The following is a 15866-nucleotide window of genomic DNA, read 5'->3' on the forward strand; positions in this document are numbered from 1 at the left end:
AACATCAAGTCGTGTGGTGTATAATTAGTCGCTGAATGCAGAGTTGTATTGTAAGCAAAAGCAGCGTATGGCAACCAGACGTCCCAGTCCAGTTGGTTTTCAGACACATAATGCCTCAGATACTCAGCAAGAGAACTGTGAACTCTTGCCACAAAGTTGGTTTGAGGGTGGAATGCACTAGAATGTAGTTTCTTTATTTGTAACATGCGACACATTTTCTTGAAGGTATCGCTCATAAAATTTGTACCCTGATCGGTTAGGATGGTTTGGGGTACACCGAAAACACAAACAAATTTAGGAACTAAGGCTTCAGCTACGGTTTCGGCATCTTGTTGCTGTAGGGAAATGGTTACTAAATATTTGGATAGTTCGTCTTGGCAGGTTAATAAGTATTTATTTCAGAGAGATCTCTCAGGGAACGGCCCTACTATATCTAAAGCGCATTTCTCAAAAACTACGTCCGGAGTGGTTGAGATAACCATCGGAAGTTTGACATTAGGCTAGGTGAGTTTGTTCTTCTGACACGACTCACATTTCTTGATATACTCTTCAACGTCAGTGTTTAGTCTTTTCCAAGATTTCGGATCGATATTATTCAACTCTAAGTATGCTTTAATTTTGGCTATAGTTCGATGTATACCTTGGTGTCCACCGGTAGGAAGATTGTGAAACTCCTTAAGAATCTTATCTCTTGTTTCTTCATCAAGGGGAGAAGGTTCTCCTTCTGGATCTAAATAAGCAATACAACTCAACGCATCGGCATTGGTGTTGCAGACACCGGCTTTGTAAACAATTTTGTAATTGTATTCCTCTAATTTAATTCTCCATCTTAAAAGTCGGCTATTAGGGTCTTTTACACTAAATACCCAAAGCAAAGGTTTATGATCAGTCACAAAGGTTGTTTCTTTTCCAAATATATATAGACGGAATAGTTTGGCTGCCCAAACTATCGCAAGTAATTCACGCTCGGTTGTGGAATAATTTCGTTCAGCACTATTGAGGGTACGACTAGCATAGGCGACCGGTTTGTCCTGGCCAATCTGGACCTGAGACAAGATGGCTCCAATCGCGACTTCTGAGGCGTCACAGGTAATAATGAAGGGACGACTCATGTCAGGGTATTGAAGGAGAGGGGGATGTCAATTTTTTTTTCAAAGTTTGGAAAGCTAGTTCTTGCTTGGTTCCCCAATTAAATAGAACGTCTTTCTTTAATAAAAAGGTGAGAGGTTTGGCTATATTGCTATAACCCTCGATAAATCTACGATAATAAGAACTTAATCCTAAAAATCCACTTTATTGTTTGACATTTTTCGGTTGAGGAAAATGCAACACTTTCTCAATTAAACGGGGGTCTGGTTTCAGACCTTGATCTGTTATTTGATGTCCTAAATACGTTACTTCCTTTCTGAGGAATTCACACTTATCAGACTGAAGTTTGAGGTTGTAGGTTCGAAACCTATCAAATACAAGTTTCAATCGCGACATATGTTCTTTTAAATCTTTACTATATATACAACAATCGTCCAAATAAGAAAAGCACTTCAATCCTTGTAATCCGGATAAAACAATATTCATCATTCACTGAAAAGTTGCGGGGGCACCGCATAAACCAAAACTCATTCGGTTATACTATTAATGACTATATGGGGTACTGAAGGCGGTCTTGCTATTGTCTTCAGGTCTAATTCTAATTTGTTGGTACGAACTGGCTAAGTTCAAGGTCGTAAAGTACTTAGATTGCCCTAACTGATCTAAAATCTCTGTAATATTCGGGAAAGGAAAACTATCACCAATTGTAATGTGGTTTAGCCTACAAAAATCTAAACATATGCGAATCTTAGGTTTGCCTGAGGCATCCATCTTTTTCGGTACTATCAATATCGGAAAATTCCAAGGACTCTTACTTGGGGAAATTATACCTTCATCTAACATCTTGTCGATTTGGTTTTGTACTTCAGCTTTATGTACTTCAGGAATGCGGTACGGTTTCTGAGTTACAACGGTACCTCGTTTGTCTGGATGAATAGGGACGCTATGTTCAATCACGTCAGTATACGAGAGCTAGTCTCCCTCTAAATAAAACAAATCATGGTATTCCTCACAATGCGATAATATTAAAGCTTTTTCTTCAGCATTTAAATGATCTAATCGCAAGTTTTTCCTAAGTAATTCTAAACGCGATTTTAATCCTCTAGTTTGGTTTACACTATCAGACTTGTTCAATACGTAAACACTAGGACAATTCGTCATGGTTTCTACTGATTCAAAATCTAAAGAAACTGGAGGAATTTGTGTATCTACTTCATTTTCAGTTAAATTCAAAATACTAGTGACACATTTGTTGTGAGAGGCTTTCACTATAGCGTCAGGCAGGAATACACCGTCTGCCAAAGTACGTTTTGATAAAGATCCTATTCCATTATTCTCAGTCCTAATTTCAATTAGTTTTTCGGTACGTGCAGGGACTTTAACTCGAGTGCCTACATCTATTTTCAATTCAGCTTGTCCGTCATATGAAATCACACAATTATGTTTGAGAAGAAAATCTCTACCTATTATATTGGCTACATTAGGAGGTAATAAGTCACTTCGTATTACATGAAAAGTATGGGTCACCCTATTTTCACCTATTTCTAATCTAAGATCTAATGTACCTAAAGTATGGGCATGAAAATTATTGAATCCATGCACCGGAGTGGATTCACATCTATGAATCTTTTTCAACATTGACTCACGTAAATGGCTATACTTGATGAGCGAAAGATCTGAGCCTGAATCTAATAACATTTCATAATTATTATTCAAATCCATCATTCGTACTTTTATTTTATCTTTTTCATCGATTATGCTCTTGGTAGAACATTGGCATAATTGGTCGTAACGTCCAATTGTATCAGACTTAACAGAGTTTCTATCAACACGATCAGATTGCTGAGGTGGTTTCAGCTTCGTACAACTATTACTTGTTTGTTCTGCAGAACAAAGGAAAATCTTAACACTATCACTTTGGTTTTTACTGCGTTCAATACGTTTTTCAATTTTGCCTTTTGAAGAGCTATGTTCGATAAACAACACAAAGATTTATTCTGACAAAAGGTTTGTGGCTTGGTGCTGTGTTCAGCACGACACTTATCTCTTAAATTACATTCATGCGTGTCAATCACGGGATGACGACGCGGCGAAACAGCTTTCGGTTTAGGTCGCGGAGAAGGTTTGCGAGGTGTACGGCGCTGAGGACAAACATACACTGGGCGACGCGGAAAAGGACTACGCGCTGGGCGATGTTGAGTGCGACGCGGAGAATGACTATGCGACCGGCGACGCGGAGTGCGACGCGGAGAATGAGTACACTGAGGATGGCGCGGAAAAGGATCTCGCGCTGGGCGACGCTGAGGATGGCGCGGAGAAGGATCTCGCGCTGGGCGACGCTGAATGCGACGCGGTGAACGGCTTCGCGTTTTGGAGCAACGAGAACTACGCGGAGAAGAGCTGCGTGTTTGGCGGTGATGAGAACAACGCGGAGAACTCTTGATCGTTCGGGTACAAATATGGATACGCTTCTTCGCACAAGTATGGGTACGCTTTTCACGACAATGATAGGAGTGTGTACAACGTAAAGCAAAACAAGATTTGGAATCCTCAATTGTATTACTTTAACTACAATGTTTATCGTGCTCATCTTCATGAGAATCTACTGAATGTTCGCAATCTTCTAAACAATGTACCTTTTTCTTATATTTAGCCTTATCGTTACGAGAACGAGAAGAGTGATGGGAATCTCTGGGTTTACCTTCAGAACTCTTATTATGGGAAAATTTCCTATTTCCTTTCTTTTCTGACTTGTCACGACTATGGTTTGAAGAAGTTGCCCTATCTTCATTTCTAGAATCTAATGGCTTTCGTCTCTGAGACAAAATGTGCGACTCTTCAACTAGAGCGAAATCAACTAATTGCGCGAATTTATCTTCTTCTGTACGTTTACCACGAAATACTGTTTGAATGCGAGGATCGCTAATTCCCTGGACAAAAATGCTTTTGTCAAATGATCAATGAGTGCATGAGCACTGGCTCTTTCCGATTCACGACAGATTTTTGAAGCAGCAGCTTTCAGATCAGCTCGAATTACATCTAATTTGCTAGCTCATGAGCTAATACTCTCATTTTTGCCTTGCCTGGCAGAAAACAATAAACAAGCATAATAATCAATGGATCTATGCGTAGCAAAATTCTCTTCTAAAATTTCCTTAACTGCTTCCCAAGAATTTGTGTTAACTCTAACTAAAATACGATTCCTAGGTTCTCCTAAATTTTTCAACTTAATGAACTTAAACAATACAGGCTTATCACGGGGGTTAACTAACCCTAAAGCAATTTCACAACCATCAATAATTTCTCTTAACTTAGAACGATATCCTGTAAATGGTTCTACAATAACTTGAATCGCCTGAGAAACTTTAACATATTCTGATTGTACTGAATTGCCGTCGGCTTCTGCATGTTTAAAAATTCAAATACACGTGCCTACATGGAAACAACAAATTAAACAAATGAATCAATTCCGAGAGATTCAGCGAAAACTCGTAAGGTTTGAGCAACAATGGTTTCTCATAGGAATGTCTTACTAAATCTATCTCTAAAACTAAATTCATGATGAGTTTATCACCCGTATGGGGCTTTAAATGCCTACTTTTCAACACTAATATGCACTGCACCTAATAATCACTAATATCACTTAATGAACTGGACTCACTAATGTGCGTCTGGCGTCACGAACAGTGAGCAGGATGCTTTGCTGATTGATGGCCAGTCAAACAACAAAAGCGTCCTTTTCTCTTTTTCGCTTCCGCCAAGGAGGATGGAATGAAAGTTAAACAGATGGAAGAACTTTCAGCACACAATAAACTTCACACATGCAAAATGCACATGCACATAACACAGTTCACTAAAAACAACTTAAACTGCTATCAAAGTTTACGCCCTCACGATTGTTCCAGATATTCTAAGGTTGTTCAAGATATCCTAGGGTTGTTCAAGATATCCTAGGGTTGTTCAAGATACCCTAGTGTTGTTCAAGATATCCCACTAAGCTGCCACCAAATTTATGTCGCGGGCCGGCGGTATGCGTTTGCGTAGACCGGCACCCACACAAGAGAGTTTAGTAATTAACTAAAATACTCCTAATTGGTCAACAAAGTATCTGCAAAATCACCAATTATAACTCGAGCGGCAAAGTTATACTGGAACAGGAACTCAGCTAACAACCAATCTAAAGATCTTAGCTTTTACAAGGTAGCGATGGCCTCGGCCAAGACTTAACTTGTAACTAGAGAATGGTGGAGTCGTTATCTCGACAAAAACTTGATAGTTACCAATCCTATTTGGGATATCCTTGAAAGCAAAACTCAGAAGTAAAGTACCTTGCAGTAAGCCTACAGTTTATTGTTCCTAATGTTTACAAGTCCACGAGCTTGGGGCACTAAGTGTGGTTATGTGTTGGTATAAACAGTATAACTTACGTGGCAGGTTCCAATCGTCACTCACTGCAAAGAGTAGCACAAAATAAAATAAAACTTCACTAGACTGGGAGGGCACGAGTCAGTCCTAATAGAAGATTAGGTGCAAAGGTGTAACTATTTGATTTGTCGTCTGTTTTAGGCCAGCTAGGCAATGAACCTAGAGTTTGTCAAAACAAACATCAAATAGGGGAGTGGCAGAACTTCGACCGTCAACTTCCTAAGCTCGCCAGCAGTTTCTGGGCGCACAGGTCCCGGCTGGAGCTAGCTTTCAGAAGTAGATTGCCAAGTTCGAAGGAGGTAACTTTGACCGTCAGTTTCCTAAGCCGACCAGCAATTATGGGCAGACCCCTGGCTGTCGTCAAGCTTTCAGAAACAGAGTGCCAAGTTAGCCACTAGGATAAGGTATGGATGGAACCAAGAGAGTAGGTTGGCCTCCGGAGAAGCCGAGAGAGTAGAGGCAGAATAACGGCTTGTACAACTAGGAACTTACTCGGAAATCCTGGGCTAGGTCGTGCCTAAGACATTGCGGACTCCGTCTAGATAGCACGACCTTGAGGGGCTTCAGGAGAAGGACGTTGTCCGACGATCGAGCCCAAAACATGAGTTTTTAAAGGCCTCGATCAGCTGTGCACACGGTACCAATTTACGTCTCGTGTGCATGGTTGTAACGCGTGCAAACATTGCACTCGGACCGTGAGGTCAGAAGTTGGACATGCGTGGTAGCCCAAAAGTTCCCTGGGGAGGAACCCGAGAGTAGCCCGCAGCCTGAAAAGAAGGCTGCTTGGTGTGCACACGACACTAAGGGCAAAATCAGCTGAGAATAGGGATGGCCTTTTTCGAAAAATCTGTTTTTCGATTTTCGGAAATTTCATTTTTCGTTTTTTCGTTTTTCGCTTTTTCGAAAAATTTTTCGTTTTTCGTTTTTTCGAAAAATTTTTCGTTTTTCGTTTTTCGAAAAATTTTTCGTTTTTCGTTTTTCGAAAAATTTTTCGTTTTTCGTTTTTCGAAAAATTTTTCGTTTTTCGTTTTTCGAAAAATTTTTCGTTTTTCGAATAAAATTTCGTTTTTCGTTTTTAGTTTTCGAAAAAGTATTTTTCGAAAAAATGTGGCATCCCTAATCTCAAGATTAAAGAGATTCGCAGTCACGTCCGGATGTGTCCAACACTGGCACTAGTACCCGTAGAGTATATTTCTGATGGTTTGTTGATCAACATGGAGGCTGTCCGATTAGACGAAGAGTCGAAGTCTTCAATGATTAGGAGCAATGGCTGGAAAATCGAAATTTTTCTCCGGAAAGTTGGAATTGTAGCAGTCACAGGAATCGAACAAATAAAGCAGTAGAAGACTGACACAAATGCTTAAACAAAATATTATCCAGAACCCCTGCACATTTCCAGTCTTGTGAAGACTATTGAGGGAAGATTCTATATGTAATCATGTTTTCAGAAGAATGGAAATGCTGAGCATTACTCAAAAGAACGGAAAAGCCATGTATATGAAAGTTGACGATAGGATACAGTCAATACTTCATAATTTGAGAGAACATGTTGACCTGAGAAAATGTCTGAGTCGCTTGAGCTTTGTATGTACATAACCTTGAACAATTTCCTATGGGGGCGCGGTGGCTCAGAGGTAGAGCGTTCACCTCCGGAGCTTGGGGTCCCTGGTTCGATCCCAGCTCGCACCGTGTGGACCTTGTGGTGGACAAACACCGTGCTCGTGGGTTTTCTCGGGGTTCTCCCGTTTCCTCATTTCATAGCGTTGCACCATTTCATCCATTATTTTGCTCATCAGCATCTCCCTTAGTTACGCAGCCCCATTCGAGGTCCCTCGTGACTATATGTTTAGCGTATGCGTTTTCGGTTCGGGAGACCGGGTTCGATTCCAGCCTGGAGCTTAAGTGGTTTGTATCTCATGTTATGCTGAGTTCACGTCTCTATAGCTGAGTAGGACGCTAAACTAAAACCAATATCCTCATCATCATCGGAACACATTTGCAAGGTGTTGAGCTTAAAATAAAAACTAGATTGCGAATCTTCTATTTATATGTTTTCTTTTCACTTGAAAAATATTTTGAGTCTCTTTAAAAGAAGAAAACACAACAATCATTTGAGATTTTACATTTAAAGAAAGAAAAAAATGATTAATTAGGCTTATATTATATGGAACTTCTCCACTTTATAGTATAAAAATTTGAGATGGGCCATTTATCTTGATACGCCCATGTAATTTTGAAACTAATTGACAAAAATGGCTGGCATTTTGTAAGATGCAAATAACGACAAGGGAACTCTGTCTAATAAACTCTGCAGTACCAACAAATTAATAGTGTTGCCAACATAATATAAAGTTATATTTTTAACGCCACTATGCCATGTTATTACATATCTCAAATCTAAATATTAAACGAAACCTTACAACACAAATTTGTTATTCAGTGTTGCAAATTAAGGACGCTGCAATATGACAAGCATCTAAACTTTAGAAACCTGATAATAGTATTAATAAAAGCAGAGGCGGATTCAGGACGAATTCAACGGTGAGGAAAGAAGGTAGTGAAAGATTCTGTTTTCTCTCTCACCGACTTTTGCAGCACTGGTGATTGTGAAACTCAGGGAGGTGAATAACCTTTCCCCCCCTGGATCTGTCTATGAATAGAAGTGAGACGGACAGTGAAATGCAAACCCGAAATACCTTAGTGTCGAATACTATGACCATGGCTTATTTCGAATGAATACAAGAAATTAAAAATTAGACATTTTTCGAAAAATTTCTTACATAAACAGAACGTCTAATCGCGTAGGTGATTCTCAAAAGACGTAAACTTCTCGGAGCCGTTACAGCAATTTGATATCTCAAATCGTTCAGGAGATATGAAAAACGTGAATACTGATAGTGATACTCCTAAAAATGACGTATTTGGGGATTGTTCGTAATGTATCTTGATTCTCTTTGCTTTTATAACATTACAGAAACAGATTTTGGTACTTGTAATTACAATAAATTCTTGCAATTACATAATTTTAACCAGTGTTGCAAACTTTACCAATGTGTATCACATCTCCAGATCAGTTTGAGATATCAAATTGCTGTAAACTGCATTATGATCTTTACGTCCGTTGAAAACCTTCTATGTTGTTGGATATGATACTCATCCAAGCAGTTATCGAAATAAAATCTTTCTGGAAAAAAAGTCAAATTTTCAATCCCTTACGTGAAGACTAAGGAGCATGGAAGCTTCTCAGTTGCGGCAAGTGACTTGCCAATAATGGCAGAATACCTATGATGACAACTTTGTACGTATTTATTTGAAATAAATCATATCATGATCATAGTATGTAATGTGCTAATGTGCTGTGGATGTGCATGCCCCGTCCAAGTTATTATTTATTACTATTATAGAAGCCTAAAACATTTGGATCTTTGAAGGCCCGTGCTGGCCCACCGGGACATGTCCCGGTGCGCCCTCCCAAACATCTCATTATAAATAAAGGTACAACTTTTTTATATATATAGATCTAATAAATTCTTACATTTATTATTGCTAAAGAACTGGTGGTGAATACAGCGCGTTCTTTACATAAGACGCCCTCGCGAACTACATCAAAAATAAACAGTTTTATTTATTCTTCTGTATGGCACAATTTTGTACAATGAATACATACTGTTACTGTTGGTAAAAAACCCATGAAGGTTACAGTGCGCCCTCTATATAAGGCGCCCTTGCGGAACCTCACCAAAGATAAACGGTTTTATTTATTCTTCTGTATGGCATAGTTCTGTACAATGAATGCATACTATTACTGTTGGTAAAGAACCCGTGAAAGGTACAATGCGCCCTTTATGTAAGGCGCCCTTGTGAAACCAAATCAAAGATAAACGGTTTAATTTATTCTGCGGTATGACACAGTTCTATACAATAAATACTTACTGTTACTGTGGGTAAAGAAACCGTGAAGAGTACAGTGCGCCTTTTACGTAAGGCACCCTTGCAAAACAACATCAAAGATAAAAGTTTAATTTATTCTTCTGTATATTGGTGGATCCACGACCACGTGGGGGCAGAGGGGGCGACCGCTCCCCCAAAGGTATTTTACTTCCAGTTTACTTTCGGAAATAAAAATATTGTCTTTTCAATCTGGCTGATCCAATCTGTGTGACAAGCCTAGCAGAGTCTAATCAAAATGTATGGTACTTAATACAGACATATTTGAATTGTGAATACTTCTGTCCCTAGTTCCTTGAGACTGTCACCATAAGCCGCAAACGAGCGAGAATGATTTATTCGTTGAACGAACAGCTGTAGGAAGAAGGAAAGATGGATCACTCTTTGAACTAAAAATGTATATTTTAAAACTATATCCTAGAAAAAAATGATGTGTGATTCAAAACCCGAATCTTCAATTACGTTTACTTTGAATAAAGAGAAATATAGAATATTCAGCGCTCCTTACCGAAAAGCTCTCTGAATCTAAAAGGAGACTTTTCGGTTGGTTGATTGATTGATATGTATTTATGTCGTTTGTCAAAAGCGATGCTTTACAGAACAAGAACTAGAGTTTAAAGTTGGATCTGAACCACTGCAGTGCGTTCTATGTTCACTTACCTTGTATCAAACCACAGAACCTCATGCATCAATTATCAAAGGTATGTCCGCTAGCTACTACATCAACAAAGAACTGTGACTTTTGGGGTTCAACACGGAAACATTCATTGTGACTTTTAATGGCATTTCATCTTTTCTTAGGAAATAATACAAGCTACAAGCTGTTATTGTAATCATATATAAAGAAGTCGTCCTGATCTTCGCACAGGCCAAACCGCTTAAGCTAGAAACTTGAAATTCGGACAGTAGATAAGATTTTCGATCTAAGGTATCACTAAGGAAGGATTTTTGGGAAATTCAAAGAAAGGAAGGGGGAATTGGGTGGGAATTATTTTAATAAGATGATCATCTCTCCGAATCCCTTAAGGTTAGAAAACTGAAATTTTGATTTTGATTTCTCATTTAAAATAATGCGTTTCAACATTTTTTGATACTTCAGTAAAATGGGGAAAAGAGGTGTAAAGAAAAGGGGGCGGGGATTGCAATTATCATAATAAGATATCAATATCTAAGAATCTTTGAAGGTTAGAAACATGGAATTAGATATATGGACTTCTCACTTAAAACAATTCAATATATATTTCAGCGTTTTGTATTATTATTATTATTATTATTATTATTATTATAAGATGCCTATATTTCGGGATTCCTTACGGCTAGAGACATGAAAGTTGCTAATTTGATTATTCATTTAAAATAATGAAACATGTATTTGAGCATTTTTTGCCACTTAACGTACAGTAGAAAGGAAAAAAAAAAAAATAGGTGAGGGTTGACTAAAATGCCTTGCGAGGTGTTTGAATTTCGTGACAGCGTTTTAGCTCGATTCAATTATATGTATATGAAAGACACATAAGGGAGAACGCAAAATATTGTGCCACAATACACGTAGAAGCATTTTCTACATTGTACAGGGTCGTATTCCGAACAAATTGGGGGTCTGGGAGCGAAATCCCACCTAGGTAAAGGCTACTATAATATAATTTTATTGTTGTTGTAGGCATACATGTTTCTAAATGCTGCTTTTAAGAAATTAATTAATAGAGCCAATTTCCAATTTCCAACACCCTCTTCCTCGTCTGGTCTTTTTTTTTTTTTTTTTTTTTTTTTTTTACATACTCAATTATACCACTGCAAAAGCAGAGTATTCGGACAAAATACCCTATACGGTGTTTAAAGTCCCCAGTTTGATTCCCGTTGAGGGTACATTTCAACGAAAAATGTGGTTCGGATTCCATTACAATCAATAAGTGCACGTCTCCTTTAGCCGTCATGTCACTACCATGGAACGTTAAGCTCAAGCAACAAATCAAAATACCCTATGTATAGAGGTCTACACTTTTGTAATAGTATCCTATATTTGTCTTCTTGCTCTCTCCTGCTTAAGTTAAAAATTCCTGAATGTACCAGAAATTGAATTCCTTACACATTCATCTTTAAATGCATCAATTGAGTATAGTTGGGAGCTTTTCTTGAGAAATGAACTATTCCATGCACACATAACGTCAAGGCTTATCAATGACTCCCCAACTCCTCGTGAATCCTGGGTTCTATACCAATCATAGAAATGTTTTCTTCATCTTTGATACATCAGAAGATTTTGGTACGACTTATGTAGCCGCAATCTTAACGCGCACTTAAGAAAATGTCAATAATGTTGATAAACTGAAATCATGGTGAAATATTGAGTTTAGCAAAACGAAACGTAACGGAAATCCAACATCTTGCCCTCAGGAAATGTTCTTTCCATAGCGCCATAGATCAAAGATCAGATCAGAGAGACAGTGAAAAAAAATGTCATGGATAGGGGTCGACGAACGTCAAGGCATTCTATTGGATAATGAAATTGATAGTTATATCAAACTTCATGTTTTCTTGCGATCACTTTAGTGAAACAAAGGGAAGCTATATTTATATACACAGAGGAGATATGGGAGAGGCTCGTGGCAGATAACAGGTGACATATAAATGCAATCGTCAATATAGTACTTTGTGTAAGTACTGTGCAAGACAGTGCATCTGATATATTGTGGTGACTAAGTGTGAAGTGAATTATGATACCGCCACGCCTCCGAAACGGAAGTTCGTATTTAATTTAACTCTAGAGAAAGAATATACTTTCATAATAATAATAATAATAATAATAATAATAATAATAATAATAATAATAATAATAATAATAATAATAATAAATCGGGTCACAAAATATAATCTGAGAATCAGGTTTACGCCTCCCTCCTCTCCAGCCCCGGATTCATATGTGTCCCATTTTTGCAAATTAAAATTCTGGTCACTTTTAGGCTATCTCATCTTCCAGAAAGCGAACCGCACCTCCAAACGATACCTCTGGATCCGCTAGTGCTTCTGTATGGCACAGTTCTATACAATATGCATACTGTTATCGTTGGAAAAGAACCCGTGAAGGCACCCTTGCAAAACAACGTCAAAGATAAACGGTTTTATTTATTTTTCTGTATGGCTTAGTTCTATAAAATGAATACATGCTGTTACTGTGGGTGAAGAACCCGTGAAGGGTGCAGTGCGTCCCGCGCATACAGCACCCTGCGAAACACCACGTTAGAGGGAAGTGGTTTTAATTGTCCTTCTGTATATCAGTTCTATATAGTAAATTCATATAGTCATTGGCGCAAATCCCGAGAGGATGAGGGGGACATGTCCCCAACCTTGGAACTACGGGGGACTGTCCCCTCAATAATTCGATTTGAAATGTGTTTTTGGGGGAGAAATGTGATGATTTGTGTCCGACTGCCACAAAGGAAAGTGAGATGAAATTGATGTCTCTTGGCTTGTTTCATTTTAAAAAAAGAATCGTATTCTTTCATATTTCAAACTGAACTTCGTATCCTGGCGTATTTACGTCACACCAATCTGTATTAATTCAGCTCCCGTTACTTGGACACAAATTGCAATAAGTGTCAGAAAAGGATATGTGCCTCTCCTCATGCTGGAAAATTGTATCAGCTATAGATAGGGCATAAATCCCGAGGAAATGGGGAGCCTGCCCCCCAATTTCAATACATTAAATTCGTCTTTAATTATTGTTAGTCTATTTATTTAATTCCTGTAACGATTCCTATAATGCTATTGAGATCATCATCATTTTTCTCAAATAATAGTATTCTTGCGTCATACATAATTTATTTTCTTTCTTCATAGTTTTGGGAAAGTCATTATTTAAGTTATTATAAAATAAGTGTCCTAAAATTTAATGCGGTCTAAGTAGAAGCATACCAATTACAAATATGCATGTATTCAGATTTCAGAATAAGTTCATGGCACTGATTTGTAATACTGATATTTACCACTATTTCATCTACATCGCCTGACATATAATACACATGTTCACCTCAGAAAGCAGATTCATCTGAGTCTCATCTGCCCCTTCGCCACCAAAAAAAGCCTTAAATCTGCCCGTCTCCCAATATTGAAGACAACTGTGCTCCCCCAGTTTCTTTGGGAGCCACCCTTGCACCGCCACTGCACTTTATCCGATTGTACACTAATGGAATCTATGACTAACAATAATGGACATTCACTTTTGCTCAATTTCAATCCGACATTTTGTTCTGGAGTATGTCTGTTTTTGCACTTTTCCGAAAATTTTCGGATGGTCATCGCTCCGAGGCATTTCTACACCCAGGTTGGTCTATACTTTTCTTTTTATCTTGGAGACAGGAATTAAATCTTCCAAAAGACACAGACACAGACACACACACACATATATATATAACGTAATCACGTTTGTATGAGCGCCCTCTTGGTAGACTTGTCCACCGCCCTCATTAGTAAGCCAGCACGGGCCTGGATCTTTGTGGATGTTTGTGATACTGTAGCATCCTTAGTTTGTAACAAAATTTCAGCCTTTTTTATATTATTCTAAAAGTTACAAGAGTGTAAAGATAAATAGTCCACTAAGTGTGTTCGTGTCACGTTATTTTTTTATTTTTACTCTAAGAGTGTCAAACACGAGTATCCTCTAAATAAATCTTATCTACCCCACTCGGGGAGGGGGCTAGAAGATTCAAATGACACCAATGTACAATCACTTACCTCTGTTTCTTTTGTGGCTCCATCTCTGGATCACCCTCGGCCTCAATAATCTCTTCCAGTGACTGCTATCTTGATGTTTCCTGTATAACACCAACGTGTCGTGATCTTAAATGGTACCACAAGCCAGTCGTTGAATTTCGATTGTGGATAATACTTCGACAGTAATTGCATTTTGAAGAAACACCATCATTTTCACGAGTGAAATGTTCCCATATATTCGACTTTCCCATTGTAAATACTTCCCGAAAATATCTCTTCTTGCAGTTATCTTATATAGTTCGAAACAAGCTCTGCGTTGGTAACTGATATAATGAACTCAGTTGGGTATTCCTCATAACGAACTAATGCTTCTCCCACTAGGCCAATAAACATATCAGAAGTGTTGATATCGTAGGACACGTGTCCTTTCTCTAAACAACAATCTTTTATTGTTACCAAAATATTCAGTCACAGCGAATACGAAACCACCTACCGTATCAACAAAGGCGAGTACGAGATAGCTAGCTAAAAGCAGTCTCAAATAGCTATTACGATTAGAACACGCCGCATCAGCGAAATAAGATACTATTCAATTTCAGTCAGGGAGTAAAGCTTATCTGTATGTAATGATGCGTTTCTTTTCTTTTGTTTATAACTTCAATCAAACCAGGCAGGGAAGGAAATGTTGCTCTTTCGCAACTTCAAATTTCTCATCAGTTTCGTTTCGTCCCTTCGTGTTCCATCTCCTTCTGTTTCGATTTTTTTCGTTTTTCGTTTTCCGAAAAATTTTTCGTTTTTCGTTTTCCGAAAAATTTTTCGTTTTTCGTTTTTCGAAAAATTTTTCGTTTTTCGTTTTCCGAAAAATTTTTCGTTTTTCGTTTTTCGAAAAATTTTTCGTTTTTCGTTTTCCGAAAAATTTTTCGTTTTTCGTTTTTCGAAAAATTTTTCGTTTTTCGTTTTTCGAAAAATTTTTCGTTTTTCGTTTTTCGAAAAATTTTTCGTTTTTCGTTTTTCGAAAAATTTTTCGTTTTTCGTTTTTCGTTTTCGAAAAATCCATTTTTCGAGAAAGTATTTTTCGAAAAAATGTGGCCATCCCTAGCTGAGAAAAGTGCTTCTCCGAAGGGCGGAGAGAAAATCCATTGGAACACGTCATGATCCTAACACCAAGATTGGTTTACAATAGAGTGCCTGGGCGGCGCTAAATGAAAGAGACTATGTTGGTGCGCATGCGTGTCTATGTACTCCGTGTTCTTGGATGTGTTATCCCCAAACTCTGGCAGAGTAGTATACATCGAAATATACAAATATTCATACATTGAATCACTTAATATTCATATATTGAAACACTTAAAATATAAAACATAAATGGTTTTAAATACTAAAGAACAAAGATTTTATATATGTTTGAACCAAGGATCTTCTTACTATAATTTATATGTAGACCCTTCTAAGATAACATGTATAAACATCTGCAGTTTGAGGACAGTAAAATAATCTTCCTTTCTAGAAGCAAAATGAAAAGATTTTTAAACATACAGATTATATGGACTTCGTTAAATGTCTTCTACCACTAATAATAATAATAATAATAATAATAATAATAATAATAATAATAATAATAATAATAATAATAATAATAATAATAATAATAATAATAATAATAATATAACTAATACATGACTACATATATGTCA

This window comes from Thermobia domestica, chromosome 2 (genome assembly GCF_964235325.1).
Source record: "Thermobia domestica chromosome 2, izTheDome1.hap1.1, whole genome shotgun sequence".
Taxonomy (NCBI): domain Eukaryota; kingdom Metazoa; phylum Arthropoda; class Insecta; order Zygentoma; family Lepismatidae; genus Thermobia; species Thermobia domestica.